Source organism: Arachis hypogaea, chromosome 9 (genome assembly GCF_003086295.3).
Source record: "Arachis hypogaea cultivar Tifrunner chromosome 9, arahy.Tifrunner.gnm2.J5K5, whole genome shotgun sequence".
In the NCBI taxonomy this organism is placed as follows: Eukaryota; Viridiplantae; Streptophyta; class Magnoliopsida; order Fabales; family Fabaceae; genus Arachis; species Arachis hypogaea.
The window spans coordinates 67,549,201-67,572,684 of NC_092044.1; the positions used below are offsets into that span (position 1 = coordinate 67,549,201).

At 38.2% G+C, this 23,484-nt stretch overlaps 1 non-coding gene across 50 annotated transcripts in view; it reads right to left on the bottom strand.

Moving 5' to 3' along the window:
• Positions 1-10,185: 10,185 nt before the first annotated feature.
• LOC112711013 (uncharacterized) overlaps positions 10,186-23,484 on the bottom strand; it is a 29,876-nt gene continuing 16,577 nt past the window's right edge. For 28 of the 50 annotated variants that reach the window (XR_011865807.1, XR_011865808.1, XR_011865798.1 and 25 more), the window contains 5 exons: positions 23,220-23,333; positions 22,334-22,408; positions 19,453-19,788; positions 18,468-18,640; positions 10,186-16,097 (listed from right to left, as the gene is read on the bottom strand). This is a non-coding gene — a transcript (uncharacterized protein). Of the gene's footprint in view, positions 16,098-18,343; positions 18,641-19,452; positions 19,789-20,451; positions 20,522-21,337; positions 21,452-22,315; positions 22,409-23,215; positions 23,334-23,484 lie in introns of those variants that run through there. The other 22 variants (XR_011865801.1, XR_011865799.1, XR_011865792.1 and 19 more) reach the window with 13 other exon arrangements.

The following is a 23,484-nucleotide window of genomic DNA, read 5'->3' on the forward strand; positions in this document are numbered from 1 at the left end:
AGGATCATCTCAGGATCTGTGGACCCCACAGGATCCCCACCTACCATATTCTCCCCTCTTCTCAACATGCATGCTCTCTTTCCAATAAACACTCTTCTCCAAACCCTTTACCAATCACCTCAATCTCTCTTTCCAATTACCCCCTTCACCACTCACATCCATCCACTCTTCCCCTCACTATATAAACCCTTCTATTCTCCTTAAATTTCACACAACACAACCCTCTCTTCTCCACCTTGACCGAAACACAACCTTCTATCCCTCTCCTCCATATCTTCTTCTTCTTCATCTATTCTTTCTTCTCCTGCTCGAGGGCAAGCAATATTTTAAGTTTGGTGTGGTAAAAGTATAGCTTTTTGTTTTTCCATAACCATTGATTGCATCTAAGGCCAGAGAAACCTCAAAAAAAGGAGAAAAAGGGAAGACAAAAATTTTTTTTTCCACCTCTGAGTCATGGGAGATGGAGAGATTCATCTTAAGGGTCTATAGCTCAGTAGAAAAGCATTTGACTGCACATCAAGAGAGCATGAGGAATTCCCTCATCAAGAAATCCCTGAGATACATCAGGGGATACATTTTCCTCCACACAACTATTGGGAGCAAATAAGGATAAGAGCACCAAAATCACTAGGGATCAAGCAACAGAGGCAAGGAAGAGACATAAAGGAGCTCAAAAAGCACCATTAGTCCTTCAAAAAGGCACCACCCTCACTAAGGTGGACTCATCCCTTAACTTCCTTGTTCTTATCTCTGTTTTTTTATTTTTATGCTATATGTGTGTTTATGTTTTGTGTCTCTACTTCATGATCATTAGTATTTAGTAACTATGTCTTAAGGCTGTGAATAATTCCATAAATCCTTCACCTCTCTTAAATGAAAAATGTTTCTAATTCAAAAGAACAAGAAGTACATGAATTTCAAAATTATCCTTGAATTTAGTTTAATTATATTGATGTGGTGACAATACTTTTTGTCTTCTGAATGAATGCTTGAACAGTGCATAATTTTGATCTTGTTGTTGATGAATGTTAAAATTGTTGGCTCTTGAAAGAATGATGAACAAAGAGAAATGCTATTGATAATCTGAAAAATCATGAAATTGATTCTTGAAGCAAGAAAAAGCAATGAAAAAGCAAAAGCTTGCGAAAATATATATATATATATATATATATATATATATATATATATATATATATATATATATATATATATATATATATAGAGAGAGAGAGAGAGAGAGAAAGAAAAAGAAAGAGCAAGCAGAAAAAGCCAATAGCCCTTAAACCCAAAAGGCAAGAGTAAAAAGGATCCAAGGCTTTAAGCATCAATGGATAGAAGGGCCCAAGGAAATAAAATCCAGGCCTAAGCGGCTAAATCAAGTTGTCCCTAACCATGTGCTTGTGCCATGCAGGTCCAAGTGAAAAGCTTGAGACTGAGTGGTTAAAGTCGTGATCCAAAGCAAAAAGAGTGTGCTTAAGACCTCTCGACACCTCTAACTGGGGACTTTAGCAAAGCTGAGTCACAATCTAAAAAGGTTCACCCAGTCATGTGTCTATGGCATTTATGTATCCGGTGGTAATACTAGAAAACAAAATGCTTAGGGCCACGGCCAAGACTCATAAAAGTAGCTGTGTTCAAGAATCAACAAATTTAACTAGGAGAATCAATAACACTATCTGAAATTATAAGTCCCTAGAGATGCCAATCATTCTAAACTTCAAGGGAAAAAGTGAGATGCCAAAACTGTTCAGAGGCCAAAAGCTACAAGTCCCGCTCATCTAATTAGAATTAATATTCATTGATATTTTGGGATTTATAGTATATTCTCTTCTTTTTATCCTAATTTATTTTTAGTTGCTTGGGGACAAGCAACAATTTAAGTTTGGTGTTGTGATGAGCGGATAATTTATACGCTTTTTGGCATTGTTTTTAGGTAGTTTTTAGTAGGATCTAGCTAATTTTAGGGATGTTTTCATTAGTTTTTATGCTAAATTCACATTTCTGGACTTTACTATGAGTTTGTGTGTTTTTTTATAATTCAGATAATTTCTTGCTGAAATTGAGAGACCTGAGTAAAACTCTGATAAAAGGCTGACAAAGGACTGCTGATGCTGTTGGATTCTGACCTCGCTGCACTCGAAATGGATTTCCTGGAGCTACAGAAATCTAAATGGTGCACTCTCAATGGCTTTGGAAAGTAGACATCTAGAGCTTTCCAGCAATATATAATAGTTCATACTTTATTCGTGATTAGATGACGTAAACAGGCGCTTAATGCCAGTTCCATGCTGCATTCTGGAGTCAAACGCCAGAAACACGTCACGAACCAGAGTTGAACGCCAAAAACATGTTACAACTTGGCGTTCAACTCCAAAAGAAGCCTCTACACGTGTAAAGCTCAAGCTCAGCTCAAGCACACACCAAGTGGGCCTCGGAAGTGGATTTCTGCATCAATTACTTACTTCTGTAAACCCTAGTAGCTAGTCTAGTATAAATAGGACTTTTTTTCTATTGTATTCAGTGTCTTTGATTGTCTAGTCTTTGATTGTATTTTTTGATCTTTTGATCACGTTTGCGGGCTGGCCATTCGGCCATGCCTGGACTTTCATCACTTATGTATTTTTAACGGTGGAGTTTCTACACACCATAGATTAAGGGTGTGGAGCTCTGCTGTACCTCAAGCTTCAATGCAATTAATACTATTTTCTATTTAATTCCGCTTGATCTTATTCTAAGATATTCGTTGCACTTCAACATGATAAATGTGATGATCTGTGACACTCATCATCATTCTCACCTATGAACGCGTGACTGACAACCACTTCCGTTTTACCTTAGACCGGGTGCATATCTTTTTGATTCCTTAATCAGAATCTTCGTGGTATAAGCTAGATTGATGGTGGCATTCATAAGAATCCGGAAAGTCTAGACCTTGTCTGTGGTATTCCGAGTAGGATTCAGGGATTGAATGATTGTGACGAGCTTCAAACTCGCGATTGTTAGGCGTGATGACAAACGCAAAAGAATCAAAGGATTCTATTCCAACATGATCGAGAACCGACAGATGATTAGCCGTGCCGTGACAGAGCATTTGGACCTTTTTCACTGAGAGGATGGGATGTAGCCATTGACAACAGTGATGCCATACATACAACTTGCCATGGAAAGGAATAAGAAGGATTGAAAGAGGGACAAGCACCTCCACACACTTATCTGAAATTCCCACCATTGAATTATATGAGTAACTCTATCTTTATTTTCTGTTTTATTTATTATTCGAAAACTCCATAACATTTACTATCCAATTAACTTAGATTTATAAGATGACCATAGCTTGCTTCATACCAACAATCTCCGTGGGATCGACCCTTACTCACGTAAGGTATTACTTGGATGACCCAGTGCACTTGCTGGTTAGTTGTGCAGAGTTGTGACTAAGTATGATTCACGTTTGAGAGCGCTACCAAGTTTTTGGCACCATTGTTGATGAGCACAATTTCGTGCACCAGCCTCTGAAAGAAGTAACACTCAAGGAGTAATGGAGCTGAACCACATGGATGCATTGCTGGCTCAAAATAAGATGATCACCAAGCAGCTAGCAGATCTCACTAAGAAGGTGGAAGAAAATCAAGTTGCAACAGTCATCACCTCATCACGAGCTCAAGAAGGAGTGAATATAGTAGAAGAGGCTGACTGGGAACAAGCCAACTATGTTGGAAACTCACCTAGACAAATCCATGATCCATACTCCAAAACTTACAATTCTAGATGGAGAAATCGCCCAGTTTTAGATGGAAAAATCAACAAGACCAAGGCCAAGACCAGAGACGTCACAACCACAATCCCAACAACAATGCAACTCACCAGCATCCCTCACAAAGATCCTATTAACAACCACCTAATCTCAACTCACCATCACTAACCGAGGATAGGCTTTCCAAAATTGAGAGTCTACTTGAAGACATATATAGAGAAGTCCAAGACAACAAGGTGTTTAAGGATGAAGTGCGAGCCAATATCAAAAACCAAGGGAAAACCATCAAGAGACTGGAGTCCCAAGTAAGGTATCTATCTCAACAAATTCCCAAACCCACTGATGGTTTTACAAGTGACACAGAGAAGAACCCAATAGGAGAAACAAAGAAAGTAAGGTGGAAAGAATGCAAGATGATCACCACAAGTGATGAGAGGAGTATGGAGGAAGTAGAACACCTCCAAGACAGTCGAATGGAAAATCATGAAGAAAGAAACCATGCACCCCAACCTACACTCAGGGAAGAGCTAAAGAAAAGGGAGACACTGAACCCATATGCACCCTTTCCCCAAAGGCTCAAAGGAGGTGTAGCAAGGAGAATGTATTCAAGATTTCTCAACATGTTTGCATCTCTTGATGTAAATATACCATTTATTAAGGCCCTCCAGCAAATGCCCTCCTACATCAAGTATATAAAGGAGCTACTGGCCAAAAAGAGTTCATTGAAGGGTGGACAAACAATAAAGATGAACAGGGAGTGCAGTGCTATTATCCAAACAGGACCACCTATAAAGAAGAAGGATCCAGGGAGTTTCCACATTCCCTGTGCTATAGGAGAGATAATGTTTGATAAAGGGCTCTGTGACCTCGGAGCAAGCATCAACTTAATGCCTCTGTCCCTCATGAAAAAGCTTCAAATCAATGAGCTAACACCCACAGATGTAATCATCAAACTGGCTGACAAAACCCAAAAACAGGCAATAGGAGTGATTGAGAATGTGTTAGTAAAGGTTGGGAACTACTTCCTCCCCACAGACTTTGTTATCCTTGAAATGGAAGAGAATCCTATTCACCCCATCATTCTGGGAGGCCATTCTTAGCCATAGCCAGAGCACCTATAGATGTGGAGCGAGGGGAGCTAGTATTGAGAATGCATGATGAACAGCTCACCTTCAATGTTTTCGAACCCTCACAAGAAGCAGATCATGATAACAAGGAGTTAGAGGAAGAGCACAAGAAAGAGCTGATGGAAGAGCCAAACAAGGGAGCACAAGTACCACACCTGAAAACCCCTCATTAGTAACAACCAGTGTGATCAGAATGAGCAACACCCAAGTGTAATCCAAGAGGAACTAGACCCATCAGAGTCATACAAGACAAGCAACAGAACCCTCCTGAAAGAAGAAACCACAAGGAACAAGAGGACATCAAGGAACACAAGAAAAAAAAGTCCCAAGGGGATGAAAAAACAAGAAAATTCCTACAGAAGATTTCTCTCCAGGAGATGAAGTGGTCTCTACATACTTTCCATCTATACCACCTCACCTCCCCACTATTCCATCTCAGCTGCCACCAGTGTACACTATCAATAAAATCTTGTCCTTAGAACATGTGGAACTTCTTAATAAAGCCAATGGAAATAGGTTCACGGCAAGGGGGAAGATTTGAAGCACTACCAACCACCCTGACTAGGGCCAAACGTCAAGTTAATGACGCTAAAGAAGCGCTTCATGGGAGGCAACCCATGTTCTATACCCTCTCTTTTTAATCTCTAATAGTAGTAATAAAGTAAAGTTCATGGATTCTAAATCAATTTCGACAAACAACATAAGCATCCCTACATGCAGCATATAGTACATGACAAGTTAGGTGTTCAAGGCACACCAAGAGGGCTTGAACACACTCAAGGGGTACGAGATTCCTTTCGAATCTTGTTGCAACATATGATCACAAACAAGTTTGGTGTTACCAACGTTGCATGCATGGGAGAATGAGTGGTCGATTGATTTGTATCCATGAAAAGCATTTAGTTATTTAGTTATTCTAAAAACAAAAGAAAAAGATTTTAATAGGAGCTATTTCACATTTTAATTTGCCCCACCAATAATTTTTGACTTTTTGCATTCCTTTTGTCTTGTATAGGAAATCAAAAAGGGTATTGATGGCACTTGATAGGACAATCAAAGAAGGGAGATTCGGCCACTATACCAAGGAACTTACACACTTGTCTTCAAGGGGAGTATCTTGGAAAGTGTTGCCATGCAACATTGGGAGTTGGATAACCTTGGAGACCGAACCAAGACCCTCATAAAAAAGGTGATCCCTGTACTCATCCAATGGCAAACCCCAACCGTCCATCATTAAACAACACTATCAATCCACCCTTCAAACACCCATCATCCTTCTATATAAATGATCCCTATTCTGCAACCTTTTCATACGCAATCATCACTCCCATCCATCTCTCTTCCTTCTCTCGAACACACATACTCCATTCTCCACCAAAAGTTCCATACACACTCTCCTGGCTGCGTCTTGTGAGCAACAAACATATATTCACACACCAAGTCTCCCGCACGGCCTCGTCAAGCTCTAAAAGGAGAAGAGGAAAGGAGCCTATGGAGTAGCTTCCTTTCGACACCGGGAGATTCAAGACCGCCTTCTATGAGCTTCAATATGAACGGATCAAAAACAAGAAAATATTGCCAGAGTTAACATTCCAATTCAACGAGGATGAGTGCCTAAAGATTAGAGAGAAGATTGCACAGAGGGGCTGGCAAAAGCTCACCAACCCAGAGACGAAGATAAATGCAAACCTCATCAGGGAGTTCTATGCCAATGTGGCCAGAGAAGACAGTACTAGGGCTCCCACCTTCAAAAGCTACGTGAGAGGAACAGAGGTGGACTTCAGCCCCAACGCTATAACAAGGACTCTTCAGCTGAAATCACCATATTTTGATAAGCTTAGCTATCAAGTAAGAATAAGTAATGCTCCCAAGGAAGATGAACTTGAAGAAATTGTGAATGATATGTGTGTTATTGGGTTTGATTGGGAAAGGTATTCAGACAAGAGGCCAAGGTTCATTAGGAGAGGAGACCTCATCCCAGAAGCCAAGGGATGGTTTGAGCTAGTAAGGAGGTTTATCCTTCCAGCCGCAAACAATTCTGAGGTCAATATTGCTCGAGCTACCATCTTGAGACTATCCATGAAAGCCAAGGTGGTATTCGAAGACAACAATCCACAATGGGTAAATCCTGGGAGGTTAGTCACGCTCCAACGCATAAACTATGTGACACCTACTCAATAGCAAAGGAGACCTCATATAAGGAAAAGAACTACACAAGAAGAGCCCCACCAAGAAGAACCTCACCAAGAAGAACCCCAACAAACACGGTACTAGCAAGAAGGGCAATATGATTCAACCAATATAAATCTGTTTCAAATCAAGGAAGCCATTGAAGATATGGCAAGGAGCTATATGGAGGGACAAGAACAACAACTTCATGTTCAATCTCAAAGGATGGATCGTCAAGAAGAATTACTCTCTAGTTGGATGGATCAACAAAGAGAGTGGCAGAAACAGCAAATGGAGTTGTAACAAGATCATTACTCCCAACTCACCCAAGCCATTAATCAAGTGACAGAAAAGCAAGAGAGCCAAGACAAACGCCTTCAAGAATTCAATCAACGCCAGATAGCCCAAATGAAAACATTCAACGAGTTCAACGTGCTCAACGAAGGAAGGCAATTGCATCGGGAAGAGTTTAGCATAAACACGCAGGCCAAGTTAACTTATATGACTGGGCATATGCATAACTTGCACCCGGCCATTCCAAGTTATGAGGCAGTCCACAAGGACTTAACAGAACAAGAAGAGAGAAAGGTGAAACAACAAAAGGAAGCATTAAAGAAGAAGATGGAGGATGCTGATTTTGGAAAAAGCTGATCGGGAAGCGCAAGGGAAATGGGGACTCGAGCAATCAAGGAGGATCCCAAGACAAAGGGACATGAACACCCCAATAAGTGAAAGGTGGTGGAGTTCTTTCTTAGTTTTATCTCTTCCAAGCTTTAAATAAGGAAAATCATGTATGAAATAGAACATGCTTCCATGGTAGCTTAGGAGTTTCAATTCTACCTTTAGAGTTTTCATTGCTTAGGTTTATGTTTACTAGTCTAATGTCCCTTCTGTATTTTCACCTTTCTTACTTGTATGCTTGTCCTTTAAGTTAATCAAAAGAAGATGTCATGAAAAGAACAAGAGTGGAGTTATTTTGTGAAGTGAATTCTGAATGTTTGTGGTAGGATGATTAATTAGCTAAGTTGGTTCACCAACAAGGTAGGAAGGCAACTATCTATCCTAAATCCTATGCTTGAAACACATTCTATGAGACTAACCAAATAATAAGATCCCAATAAGAAAAGAGAAAGAGCAATAAAAGTTGAAAAGAAAAGAAAAACAATAAGAAACAATACTAGGCACCAAGGGTTTGAAGATTGAGGCATGTGTCTGTGGTGTTCATGTGCAAAGGATATGCTTGGATGAATAAGCTCTTAAGGGTGCCTTATCACTTGATAACTTGGATTAACTAATCCGGGATTATTAGCTGAAAGTCCACTATCAAGAGTGACCTTTGCTACAGAACACTTAGTAACCCAAAGAGGTGCTGGACACCAAGGTCTCAAGAAAGAAAAATAACAAACCATGTGCCTGTGGTGTGTATGTATGGGGAAAGAGACTTGAGGGAGTAAGTCCTTAGGGGTGTCTTAACACCTAGCACCTTGAACCAACTAGTTCATGAGTGTTGGCTGAAAGCTTATCATAAAGAGTCGCCCTCTTACAGAGCACTTAGCCTAAAAAGGAATGCAATAAACCTTGGAAAAGAAGGAAGGATCAACAACTAGGAAGTCTCAAAGGATGCAATCAAGAGAGTGATCAAGGGCATGATAAAGGCTTGAAACCCAGTAAAGGAATGAACCTAAGTTGCTATGCATGAAACCCCATAAACTAGGAATTTTACTTTTATATTGATCATCTTGTTTCTTTCATTCATTCTTCCTATGTTTTAGTACTTGCTTAGGGACAAGCAAGCTTTAAGTTTGGTGTTGTGATGTCAGGGCATCTAGGCCAGTTTCACTGACCTTTTCTTTACTGTTTTAGGGTAGATTCATGCCTTTTCTTAGTGAATAAGGCAAGTTTTGGATGAAAATACACTTACACCTTGATTCAAGCAACTATTGTGAATTTTACATGATTTCATAAGGATTTTGCATGGATTAAATGACAAATTGATTATGCATAATCTCATGACTTGGGCTAGAGCTTTGATGCACTTTATTTGCTTGATTTCAGGACAAAGGAAGCATGGAAGAACCACGTTAGTAGCTACATTAATCTAGTTAACGTGATCACTAACGTGGAATGGGATTGAGCTTGCAACGTTAATGAGAAAAGTTATCATCAATAACGCCTGCGAAGCCATCATAAGCCCACGTTAATTGCCACGTTAACTAGGTTAACGTGGTAGTTAACGTGGAGATAAAGAGAGCTCCAGCATGAGTGGTAAACGTGAACACCACTAACGCTCCAAAAGTTGGCAATTAGACACGTTAATAGTCACGTTAACTTAGTTAACGTGAACTCTAACGGGGAAGGGAGGAACAATGCCAACGTTAGTGACACTCTCCTTTGTCACTAATGTTGGATCAAGCTAGCATTGCCCACGTTAGGAGTCATGTTAAGACCACTAACGTGAAAGTTAACGTGGAGGTAAGATTGATGAGCCAACGTTAGTGACACTCACCTTTGTCACTAACGTTAGAGATGGCATTCACTACCACGTTAGTGGCCATGTTAACCTAACTAACGTGAACTCTAACGTAGGGAAAGAGGGGCACAAGGCAACGTTATTGGGAAAGGTGATTCCCAATAAGGCTTGCGAAGGTTCATAAGGCAACGTTAGTGGTCACGTTAGTGCCACTAACGTTGAGGTTAACGTGGACTATATGGGGTTGGAACGTTAGTGAAAAAGGTGATTGCCACTAACGTTCTCGAACCCACAATTTCACTTAACGTTAATATCACTAACGCCCATGCCTAACTCACACTTTTCTACAAGCTGAGCCCACTAAAGATTGTAACTGCTTTAACTCAAGATCTAAGGCCCACATCCAAGACTTGAAGAACTCACTAGAAGATCAAGAGGAGTAGTATATATAGAAGTAGTTTTGAACGATAGAGAAGCTTGGCACTTTGGAGAACTACCCTCTGTATATTTACTTTTCTGCAATTTTACTAGTGAAGGATGTATTCTTTTATGCCATTTTCCATTCCCAGAGCTATGAACAACTAAACCCCTTTCATTGGGTTAGGGATCTCTGTTGTAATTTGATGGATCAATTATAGTTTTCATTCTTCTTCTTCTTTCTTCTCTTTTGATTTACTAGAAATCTTTCGATCTTAATTCAATTGGTTAGTTGTCTTGGAAAAGAAACTCTCCATAATTGGATCTCCTCTGAGCCTTGGAAAAGGGATGAGGAGATCATGCTAGAAATGCTTTCTCATGTTGGACCAAATTGGGGTCTGGGCGGATATAGTGACATGTAATCCTCCCAACACTTTGATTTGTAAATACATGTGGTATACTCAGTGACCATACTTCATCTCTTCCCATGAGCAATTGAATCAAGGAATTGGGTAATGGTTCAAGCTTAGAGAGATTGGATTACCAAGGAATTGGGATCCAATCACTTAAGATTGCCAAGGAGATCAATAGGTACATTGATTGAGGAAGAGATGAAAATGAATTTGATCTGGAGAATGCAACATCTCCTAAGCCCAATGAATTCCCATTTCTGATCTTACCCATTCTCTTTACTTTCTGCCATTTATTTCCATGCTCATTTTCCCAAATTCCCATTTAAGATTCTGCACTTTATTTTTTGCTATTTACTTTCCCGCCATATAATTTTCTGCAATTCTCAAACTATACTCTGTTTAGCTCAACTAGCATACTCTTCTAACTAAAGTTGCTTGACCAATCAATCCCTGTGGGATTCGACCTCACTCTATTGTGAGTTTTTACTTGACGACAATTCGATATACTTGCCAAAGAAAAATTTGTTGAGAGACAAGTTTTCGTGCATCACTTATCCACTTTTCTGAGGATTTGTGATACTGTCAAATCTAATGGTGTATATCCTGACATCTACAAGCTGTTGCTATTTCCATTCTCCCTCAGAGACAAAGCTACTCAATGGTTGGAGATATTTCCAAGAGATAGCATCAACACTTGGGAAGATATAGTGAGCAAGTTCCTTGCCAAATTTTACCCACCTCAGAGGATTATTAGATTGAAGACTAAAGTGCAAACATTCACACAATTGGATGCTGAATCTCTATATGAGGCATGGGAGAGATACAAGGCTCTAATTAGCAAGTGTCCCCCTGAAATGTTCAATGAATGGGATATATTGCAGAATTTCTATGAAGGTGTGACACTAAAAGCTCAAAAAGCACTAGATCACTCAGCAGGAGGATCCTTACAACTCATAAAGACTGCAGAGGAAGTCTAGAATCTCATTGATATGGTAGCAAACAACCAATATTGCTTTACTCATCAGAGATAATACCAACCATCATAGAGGAAAGGAGTGCTAGATTTGGAAGGAGTAGACATAATGCTGGCTCAACACAAGGTAATACAGCAGCAGATTCAGCAACAATTTGAGCAAATGGCCAAGAGAATTAATAGCCTCCAAGTTGCAGCTGTGAATACAAGCCAACCATCAACCACATGGGTATAGAATGAAGAAAACCAAGAAGATCAGCAAGAACAAATCCAATATGTGCACAACCAAGGTTTTGGACAGAATAAAGTGTATGGTGACACCTACAATCCATCCTGGAAGAACCATCCAAACCTTAGATGGGGAGATAACCACAATCAAACCCAACAGTCATAGTAAAGAAATTCAAACCAAAACTACCCAATAAATAACAAGCAAAACACCAGTCAAAATTCATACAGAAAACCGCAAAATAACTACCCCAACTCCAACTTTCATCCATCCAATAACCAAACCACTAACCAAAACACTTATCATCAACCCTCAACATCCCACAAGCAACCATAAATCTCGCAAGACTCTCAGAGAATCTCCAATCTGGAGATCTTAATGGAGAAAATGATGAAGAACCAAGAGCTTACAAGCAAAAATCTGGACGCTTCCATGAAAAATATGGAAAGGCAGATTGGACAGCTTTCCAAGCAAATTGCTATTGAGAGACCATCAAGCTCATTACCAAGCGACACCATTCCTAATCCAAAAGAAGAGTGCAAAGCTATACAGATAAGGAGTGGAAAGACATTGGTGGACAACAAAGAAGCAACCAAGAAGCCTATAGAAAGCAACAAAGAGCCAACAGAGAAAGAGGAAGCTAACAATAAGGATGTGACAGCAAGCAATCATACTCCAAAGAAGCTCAAAGAGAAGGACAACCAGCCACACAATTCAAGGGGAGAAAAGGAAGAACTAGCCCAAGGACAAAAGCATGTGGGGAAAACTTTCACACCTCCATTGTCATACCCCCAAAGATTCAACAAAGAAGCAAAGGATCAACACTTTCACAAGCTCCTTCATGTTTTCAAGAAATTAGAGATAAATATTCCACTGGCTGAAGCATTAGAGCAGATGCCTCTATATGCCAAGTTCTTGAAGCTTATCAACAAAAAGAGAAGTTGGAATGAGAAGGAAACTATATTGCTCATTGAAGAATGCAGTGCATTAATCCAGAAAGGGCTTCCCCCTAAACTTGAAGACCCTGGAAGTGTTTTTTTTTTTTGCCTTGTACAATTGGAAGTATGATCATCAACAGGGAAATGTGTGATTTAGGGGCGAGTATCAATCTAATGCCCTCCTTTTTGGTGAAAAAGTTGTGCATAGAGGAAGTGAACCTAATACAAATGTCTCTAGAATTGGTGGATAAGTTAGTGATATGTCCCAGGGGTGTGATTGAAAACCTTCTAGTTAAGGTGGACAAATTCATATTCCCTGCAGATTTTGTGGTCTTAAACTTAGATGAAGATGGAGGTGATTCTATTATACTTGGAAGACCATTCTTGGCCACAGCAAGGGCCATTATAGATGTGGAGCAAGGAAAGCTGACCCTCAGAATGCATGATGAAATCATCACCTTGAATGTCTTTCCAGAAACACAACACATTGATGAAAAGAGAAAATGCATGGAGACTAATAAAGGAGACTTGCAATGGAAGAAAAATACCAACAAGACAATCATTGGTTACCTTCCAAAGCAAGAAACAAACAACACAGCAGGGCAAAAAGAGAATGAAACTGTGCGGAGTGATGAAGGAAAATAGGAAGAAATTGAAGTGTTAGTTACTGAGAAGGAAAGTCCAAAGATGCAGTCCATTGTCAAAGGGGAAGGATCCACACACAGAAAGAATAAAAGGAAGAAAAGGGGTAAAAAGGGGTGGAAGAACAAAAATATCCCAACTGAGGGATTTTAAAAAGGGGATAAAGTGCAGTTAATCTACCAACAATTGGGGGCAAGCCAACAAGCTGATGACTACTACACTGTCAGTAAAATACTCTCACTAGAGCATGCTGAAATTGAGCATCAATGCACTAAAAGGAGGATCACATTGAGGGGAGACAAGCTGAGACACTACAGTCATCTACCACCCTAATGAGGGGCCAATGTCAAGTAATGACAATAAAAGAGCGCTCCATGGGAGGCAACCCATGATTAAGATTTTTGCCTTGTTTTGAATTCAATAATCTATGATCATTATAGCATGATTTTGAATTCTCATGAACATACCTGATAGTTGCATGCACTATTTTGGAGCATATGCTAGACCTCTAAGTTTGGTGTGTCTGAAGGCACTCCAAAATGACTTTTCAAGCTTTCTTAGACTATATGCTTAATCATTTTGATAAAGTATATGGCCAAACAATTAAGTTTGGTGTCTACACATGCATTGATTTTCAGAAGAATTAATTTCTGTTCATAAAATCAAAGTCATGCATGAATGGATCATACATTGTTTCATTTTAGGAATTCATGATAGAAAATAAAATGTATCTTATGATGAAGATACCAACTGTGATGAATTACTTGCATTTTACATTAATCCCTTAGCAAGAGACAAGTTTGGTGTTCACCAATTCTTGGTTCACTGTCTAAGGAGCACAATTGGTTCTTTATGACTAAGGAACATGATAAATAATTTTAAGCATTCATCACTACATTACCATGCTATACTTTTATCCCAAAGCTTACCATTTTAAGTTAATTGAATATGAAAAAAAAAAGATTGAGGTGAAGACAAGAAGAGAAGGCACGGCCATGACAAGACAAAGGAGAAAGGTCACATGTGCTTAGAGAAGTGTGCTCCTTGGGAAACAAAATCTGCATGCTAGCACCCTTGGAGCCCGAGCCTCATGCAACCAATGGGGAGAGAATCCTTGTCAATCTTCAATAAAGCATGCAGAGCGTTCATCTCATGAGCTTCCGATCATATTTAGCTCAATCTTCACCCTTCATGCTCTCAACTGAAATTTTTCTCCAAATGAGTTTTTGTCCAAAGCTATGATGCCTTGCCTATAAATAGTTTGAGACATTCAATGCATCACATATTCTTACAAGCCCTCCTCACAATTATAAGCCTTTGCTCTACCTCTTGCATACCCAAAAACACGTCACATTCCCCACTCAACAGCAACATTCCTTTCTTCACCCTCCTTGCACTACAAAACTGTACCTCAACCAACCACAAATTCACCCTTGCGTCTTCCTTCTCTTTGAATCCATGGCCTCATCAAGTTCAAGGAGAAGAAAGGGCAAGGAACCAATGGTGGCCAAACCTCCTACCTATGATGCCAATAAATTTAGATCTCAATTTCATGAAGCAAGATATCATAGGCTCATGAAAACAAAGCATATCATTCATGAGATGGGCTTCAACTTGAAGGAGGGGGAGTATCCCATCATGAGGCAGATTACCAAAGATAGGAGATGGGAACTTCTATGTGTACCTTTCATTAACATTAGTGCAGTTATGATACGAGAATTTTATGCAAATGCTATGAAGGAAAGTGAAAACAGCCCTCCCTACAAAAGCTTTGTTAGAGGTGTTGAAGTAGACTTCAACCCAGCCACAGTCATGAGAGTCATGCAGTTAAGAAAGATAACATATGAAGAACTCAGCTTTGAAAGAAAAATGCAGGGACAGAATGACCCTGATGAGATACTGCAGGGGATATGCTTGGAAGGCTCAGACTGGGAAAGAGATTCAAAGGGAACCTCAAGTCACTTGAAAAGAATGGATCTCACGCCTGAGGCCAATGGGTGGTATAAGATAGTAAGAAGATCTATATTTTCTACTGGAAACACCTCAACTGTCATAGTCAAGCGTGCACTCTTGGTATACTGTATCCTACATGGAGGAGAAATCGATCTTTCACAAATCATAGCTGACAATATTCAAGAAATGGCGGAAAACAGAAGCAAATCGGGTAGGCTGGGTCATCCAAGCACCATTCTAAGGTTGTGTAATAGGGCTTGAGTATTCTTTGAAGACGAAGACACAGAGAAAGTAAAAGTAGGAAAGGGAATTACAAAGAAAAGCATGAAAGGGATCAATGAAGAGGATGACCAAGAGAAGGTAAGAGCTCCCAGAAGGAACAGGTCACAAAGAGGGGAAGAACAAGCTCCTAGTGCATTAGAGTTGAGTGAAATGAGAAGAACAATTGAGGAAATATCTCAACAACTCATGCAAGCACAACAAGAGCAATATCTATAGCACTGGGAGTAATATTTGAAGGATAGAGAGCAAAATGAAGCTTCGCAGCGCAGAATGGAGGAGAGACAAGAGAGCTGGCAGCAACAAATGATGGCCCAACAACAAGAATTTCAAACAAGAATTCTTGAAGGGCAGAAGGAACAATCAAAAGATTTTAGAGAATCATATGATAAATTGTATTTGAGTCAATCCAAGTATGGGGAATATACTCACAACTTGTATCAGTAGAAGAATATAATCATACCATTGAAGAAAGTAGACACACAGATAGAATATAGTATGATGAGGATACACAAGCAAATTTAGATTATTTGACCCATAGCATGCCAGCATTGAATCCACAAATCAAACCGTTTGAGCAATGCCAAGAGTTAAGAGACCGTCAGAGGGAAAAGACCGAGAGGCATTCATCATGGATGCATCAAAGATTGGAGGCGGCAGGACTCTCAGGTCTCATAGACTCTGTCTGGGATAGAAGGTGCCCTGGTGAAGAAACTCAGGACTATTCCAAGCTCTGGAAGAGAAAGAAGAAGAAGGGAGAATCAAGCAAAAATCAGAGACATAACAACTAGAAGGTGGTGAAGTTCTTTCATCATTTCAATATAAATAAGGAAGATATATATCTGAAACATGATATGCCTCCAATTACTCTTTGTTTTGCATTTTTATGTTTTGAGTAGTTAGCTTGAAAGTGATCCACATAATAATTGTCATCCTTCATTATCTTGAATTTTGTTTTTTTTTTCCTTCTGCTTGAATAAAAGAAAAATGTTTGAATTAGAAAGTGAATATCCAATGTTGCAAAAGTTAGAATGAAAATTGGTGGTGGTATTTGTTTGATTTAATGCATAACTCATAAAATAAAAGCTGCATAATGACATTTTCCTAGAAGTGTGAACTGGTTTGCTGTTATGAAGCCTTGTATCATTGAAAATCCCTTGAAAATGAATCAAAACAAAAAGAAAAAGAAAGAGAAAGCCAAACAATGGGAAAGAAACAAACAATAAGGCTAGACACCAATAGCTTGGACCCTAGGACACATGTCTGTGGTGTTTTTGTACTAAGATATGCTTGGACAAGTAAGTTCTGAGGAATATTTCAAAACTTGGCCACTTAGATCAACTGATCTGAGATTGCCAACTGAAAGTCCACCATCAAGAGCAACCTAGCTACAAAACACTTTGTAATCCAAAGAGATGCTGGGTATCAATGATCCTAGGAAGAAAAGGTGAGCCATGTATCTGTGGTGAAGGAATGTTGAGCAAAACTAAGCCAAAGGCTGCTGCAACATTTGCCACCAAGCCTTCAATGAATAATAAGCTCTTTAAGCAAAATAAGGAAACAAAAATGAGCAAGGGAACAAGCAAAAGTGAAGCATTATAGCAGCAACCTTAGTGAACCTTTGAGGAAACATATCTTATGTAACAGCAAGTAATAAATGAGCTATCATTGTCTGCATAAAACCCCATGAACCAAGTTCAACTATCTGCTAAATAAGGATATGCATACTTATCTGTTTCATTCTATTTTCTCTTATGTTTGATGCTTACTTGGGGACAAGCAAGGTTTAAGTTTGGTGTTGTGATGACAAGTCATCATATGCTCATTTTTCACTTGTTTCATTAGGTTTTATGCACTTTCTTGCATTGTAAGTAAGTAATTTGGAGTGGAATTACATGGTTTTATTGAATAAATCAACCACCCTTTAATTGACACAAAATCATGAGGTTTAAGCCAAAACTAATTGGTTTTTAAATGAATTTTAAATCTTGTGAATTTGGTGATACATTGATTGGTTGTTTTGATTACTTGTAGGTGAAGAAAAGAAGGAAATGAAGAAAGTGTAGCCTAAGGGAAGAGAAAAGCGTGGCACAATCAAGGACAAGGGCCATAGAGCTCTTACCAAGAGCTCAGCGCTCTCATAAGGAGCACTACTCTAGGGACCAAGGCCAAGCAAAGGGAAAGCTAAGCTCTCCTTGTGAACCGAGAGCTACGCAATAACAAGGGAGCAAGGCAAAATTGTTCAAAGCTCGGTTGGTGCCAAGAGCTTTATCGGGGGCCTTCCAAAAATAAATTCAAGGAAAAGGTTTTCTAGTGAAGGCCATAAGGTTCGAACCCATGACCAAAGGAGAGAAAGGGGCGCTACTCACAAAGGAAAATAAGCCAAAATTGGCCAAAATGCACTCCACAAGTTTCAAACCCAAGATATGGAAGACCCAAAAGGAGCGCTACTCTTCAAGGATTTTTTCCAAAATGCACCCAGCAAGTCTCGAACCGGGAACCTCATTCCTCAAGCAAGGAATCTGCGCTCTTGGGGAGAACCGAGCGCTAGGGAGTGTGTCACAAGGCTTAGTGCGCGCAACTTTGACACGGCCAAGGCAAGGGAATGCTGCGCTCATGCTATGAACTGATCCTTGCCCTGGGAGCAACACCCATGGGCTAAAAATTAAAGCAAAATTCCAAATTAATTCAAGTCTTCACCAAATAAAAAGTCCCACTCCAAATTCTGTGATCCAAAAATAGGAAGTGTATAAATAGAAGTTAGTTAAATTTAGAAAGGATTTTACTGTACTTTCATTTTTGAACCTTATTTTATTTTTAGTTTTATTTTGAGCTCACTTTTACATTTTAGCTTTGAATTGGGATTGAGAGCTGAGTTCTCTCCTCCTGGTTCTTACTTTTGCATTTTTTACTTTCTGTTTATGAATTTTAGATTGAGATTGAAGAAATTCTGTTTCAATCATTGATCTACAATTCATCTTTGGGAATTGGATTTAGCTTTCTGTTTTCATTTTTATTTCTTCTGCTACTTTTGCTTTCTGTTTTGAAATTTGAATTGAGATTGAAGAGCTTCATTGATTCAACATTTGAGAATCATCTTTACCTCTCTTCTCAATTGTTCCAAGAATTGAATATGAGTTCCCTTTACTGCTTTCATTTTATTTTCTTCTACAAGTTGTTTTCTGTTGGATCAAGGAAGGAATTGAGATCTAGAATAGTAATTTGAGCTGTCAAGCAGATCCCTCAATTTGCTTTTGCTTGAATAGTAATTATGATCTGGAAAAAATTGGACAGGAATCCATTCATCAATGTAAATTAATTCAAGAGGAGAAATAAAAACAATATTAGACAAAGAGAAAGGTAAGGTATGCATTTTGCCTTTTGCACAAGCTTCACACACAACAGAATCAAACTCAATTTTATTTTAATATATTACAGTGTCTAAGAATAATCTCAAAAATAATAAGTGATGGATTAAAAGCCTGTATTAAAAAAATAGAATTAAATCAACACTAATAAGATTCAGTTGCAACCAAGCAAACACAAGATTCAGTTCAAGCAAACAAACAGTTTTCAATTTTACTGTTGTATATATTTATTGGTATATGACATGGCAAACAAAGGTAGAAAAAAGTAAATACTAGTTTTGTGTAATGATATATGCAGGTTCTGTTTGGACAACAGCCTAGATCGTAACAAGGCCAAGGGGAAGATAGTTGTGTGCATGAGCGGGGAAGGAGGAAGAATAAGAAAGGGATTAGAAGTTGAAAGAGCTGGTGGTGTTGCTTTCATCCTAGGAAACAATGAACTACTTGGGAATGATCTATCAAGTGACGCTCACTTCATTCCTTCCACTCAAGTGTCCTATCACAATGTCTTGAAACTCATTCACTACATCAATTCTTCTTCTAATCCAATGGCATATATTCTACCCGGAACAACTGCCATGAATACCAAACAAACACCCTCAGTGGCCTCATTCTCTAGCAGGGGTCCAAATGTAATTGACCCTAATATTCTCAAGGTGACCCTTCACTATATTTAATTTTATCTAACCCTATTATGTAGAGCGTAACATACTAACATACTTTTTTACTTTGCAGCTGGGACAACAGACAACACAAGAAATCCCTTTAAGTCTTTAACTGATAAAACTGGTAATCCTGCAATCCCATTTGCAATTGGTGCTGGACACTTCCACCCTGTAAAGGAAGCAGATCCTGGACTAGTTAATTACACTAGTTAGGCAAAGAGAACGAATCAAAAAACAAAACATAAACAGACAATTTAAAGGGGTTTAAAAAATTGAAAATAAAGACGTAGCATTAGTGTGGAGCGGTGTCGATGATCATGATCGTTATAATCAGATTAAACAAAAAAAATTTCTAAAATCTGCACACATCTGAGCCGCAAAAGACTGTGATCTGTGATAACAAGACTAAAATCAAATTAACTGGGTGTATTCTATTATTTTCTGATTAGTAAATTTGGCTTTATGGTTAGATAGCGACTGTAACCCAAAACATAAAGTAGTTAACTAGTGAAAATATTTCAACAAAAATGAGCAGCCTCATGCTCGTTCAAATAATAAAAATCAGTCAGCATGAGAGAAATAACAGGCCACAACATCAGGAAAAGAACAGAATTAACAGGCCACAACAACAGCAAAAGAACAGAATTAGTAAGCCCGACTTCGTACGTAGCAGAATTTCAATTCTCACATAGCAAATTTGTTTAACCCCATCATTTTTATTAGCATCAAATTTGTTTAACCTCATCATTTCCAACACAGCAAACACAATAGCATTAATAAAGAAAATGGCAGTGCCTAATTTAAGAAAGAAAGTAGAAACACTGAAGGGTGATGTCAAATTTTGCTTTGATAACCTTACATATATTATTATCAAGAAAGAAAGAAAGAAAATGGAGGAAACTGCTAACTTGTTTAATTATAAAGCTGGCCTATATTTCTTTTGTTTTAAAAATAAAAATTTATAACGAACAACAAAAACAAGCAACAATGGTAACATAATTCCTTCAAGTAATTGACATTCTTCTAAAAATCAAACCAGAAAAGACAAACTTACTCCCAAAGCTAAGCACGCTATTCGAGCTATCAAGGAGATCCCTCAATTTGCTTTTGCTTGAATAGTAATTCTGATCAGGAAAAAATTGGACAGGAATCCATTCATCAATGTAAATTAATTCAAGAGGAGAAATAAATACAATATTAGACAAAGAGAAAGGTAAGGTATGCATTTTGCCTTTTGCACAAGCTTCACACACAACAGAATCAAACTCAGTTTTATTTTAATATATTACAGTGTCTAAGAATAATCTCAAAAATAATAAGTGATGGATTAAAAGCCTATATTAAAAAAATAGAATTAAATCAACCATAATAAGATTCAGTTGCAACCAAGCAAACACAAGATTCAGCTCAAGCAAACAAACAGTTTTCAATTTTACTGTTGTATATATTGATTGGTATATGACATGGCAAACAAAGGTAGAGAAAGTAAATACTAGTTTTGTGTAATGATATATGCAGGTTCTGTTTGGACAACAGCCTAGATCGTAACAAGGCCAAGGGAAAGATAGTTGTGTGCATGAGCGGGGAAGGAGGAAGAATAAGAAAGGGATTAGAAGTTGAAAGAGCTGGTGGTGTTGCTTTCATCCTAGGAAACAATGAACTACTTGGGAATGATCTATCAAGTGACGCTCACTTCATTCCTTCCACTCAAGTGTCCTATAACAATTTCTTGAAACTCATTCACTACATCAATTCTTCTTCTAATCCAATGGCATATATTCTACCCGGAACAACTGCCATGAATACCAAACAAACACCCTCAGTGGCCTCATTCTCTAGCAGGGGTCCAAATGTAATTGACCCTAATATTCTCAAGGTGACCCTTCACTATATTTAATTTTATCTAACTCTATTATGTAGAGGGTAACATACTAACATACTTTTTTACTTTACAGCTGGGACAACAGACAACACAAGAAATCCCTTTAAGTCTTTAACTGATAAAACTGGTAATCCTGCAATCCCATTTGCAATTGGTGCTGGACACTTCAACCCTGTAAAGGAAGCAGATCCTGGACTAGTTAATTACACTGGTTAGGCAAAGAGAACGAATCAAAAAATAGAACATAAACAGACAATTTAAAGGGGTTTAAAAATTGAAAATAAAGACGTAGCATTAGTCTGGAGCGGTGTCGATGATCATGATCATTATAATCAGATTAAACAAAAAAAACTTTCTAAAATCTACACATATCTGAGCCGCAAAAGATTGTGATCTGTGATAACAAGACTGAAATCAAATTAACTGGGTGTATTCTTTATTTTCTGATTACTAAATTTGGCTTTATGGTTAGATAGCGACGGTAACCCAAAAAATAAAGTAGTTAACTAGTGAAAAGATTTCAACAAAAATGAGCAGCCTCATGCTCGTACAAGTAATAAAAATCAGTCAGCATGAGAGAAATAACAGGCCACAACAACAGCAAAAGAACAGAATTAACAGGCCACAACAACAACAAAAAAACAGAATTAGTAAGCCCGACTTCGTACGTAGCATAATTTCAATTCTCACAGCAAATTTGTTTAACCCCATCATTTTTATTAGCATCAAATTTGTTTAACCTCATCATTTCCAACACAGCAAACACAATAGCATTAATAAAGAAAATGGCAGTGCCTAATTTAAGAAAGAAAGTAGAAACACTGCAGGGTGATGTCAAATTTTGCTTTGATAACCTTACATATATTATTATCAAGAAAGAAAGAAAGAAAATGGAGGAAACTGCTACTTTGTTTAATTATAAAGCTGCCCTATATTTCTTTTGTTTTAAAAATAAAAATTTATAACGAACAACAAAAACAAGCAACAATGGTAACATAATTCCTTCAAGTAAATGACATTCTTCTAAAAATCAAACCAGAAAAGACAAACTTACTCCCAAAGCTAAGCACGCTATTCGAGCTGTCAAGGAGATCCCTCAATTTGCTTTTGCTTGAATAGTAATTCTGATCTGGAAAAAATTGGACAGGAATCCATTCATCAATGTAAATTAATTCAAGAGGAGAAATAAAAACAATATTAGACAAAGAGAAAGGTAAGGTATGCATTTTGCCTTTTGCACAAGCTTCACACACAACAGAATCAAACTCAGTTTTATTTTAATATATTACAGTGTCTAAGAATAATCTCAAAAATAATAAGTGATGGATTAAAAGCCTGTATTAAAAAAATAGAATTAAATCAACACTAATAAGATTCAGTTGCAACCAAGCAAACACAAGATTCAGTTCAAGCAAACAAACAGTTTTCAATTTTACTGTTGTATATATTGATTGGTATATGACATGGCAAACAAAGGTAGAAAAAAGTAAATACTAGTTTTGTGTAATGATATATGCAGGTTCTGTTTGGACAACAGCCTAATCGTAACAAGGCCAAGGGGAAGATAGTTTTGTGCATGAGCGGGGAAGGAGGAAGAATAAGAAAGGGATTAGAAGTTGAAAGAGCTGGTGGTGTTGCTTTCATCCTAGGAAACAATGAACTACTTGGGAATGATCTATCAAGGGACGCTCACTTCATTCCTTCCACTCAAGTGTCCTATCACAATTTCTTGAAACTCATTCACTACATCAATTCTTCTTCTAATCCAATGGCATATATTCTACCCGGAACAACTGCCATGAATACCAAACAAACACCCTCAGTGGCCTCATTCTCTAGCAGGGGTCCAAATGTAATTGACCCTAATATTCTCAAGGTGACCCTTCACTATATTTAATTTTATCTAACTCTATTATGTAGAGGGTAACATACTAACATACTTTTTTACTTTACAGCTGGGACAACAGACAACACAAGAAATCCCTTTAAGTCTTTAACTGATAAAACTGGTAATCCTGCAATCCCATTTGCAATTGGTGCTGGACACTTCAACCCTGTAAAGGAAGCAGATCCTGGACTAGTTAATTACACTAGTTAGGCAAAGAGAACGAATCAAAAAATAGAACATAAACAGACAATTTAAAGGGGTTTAAAAAATTGAAAATAAAGACGTAGCATTAGTCTGGAGCGGTGTCGATGATCATG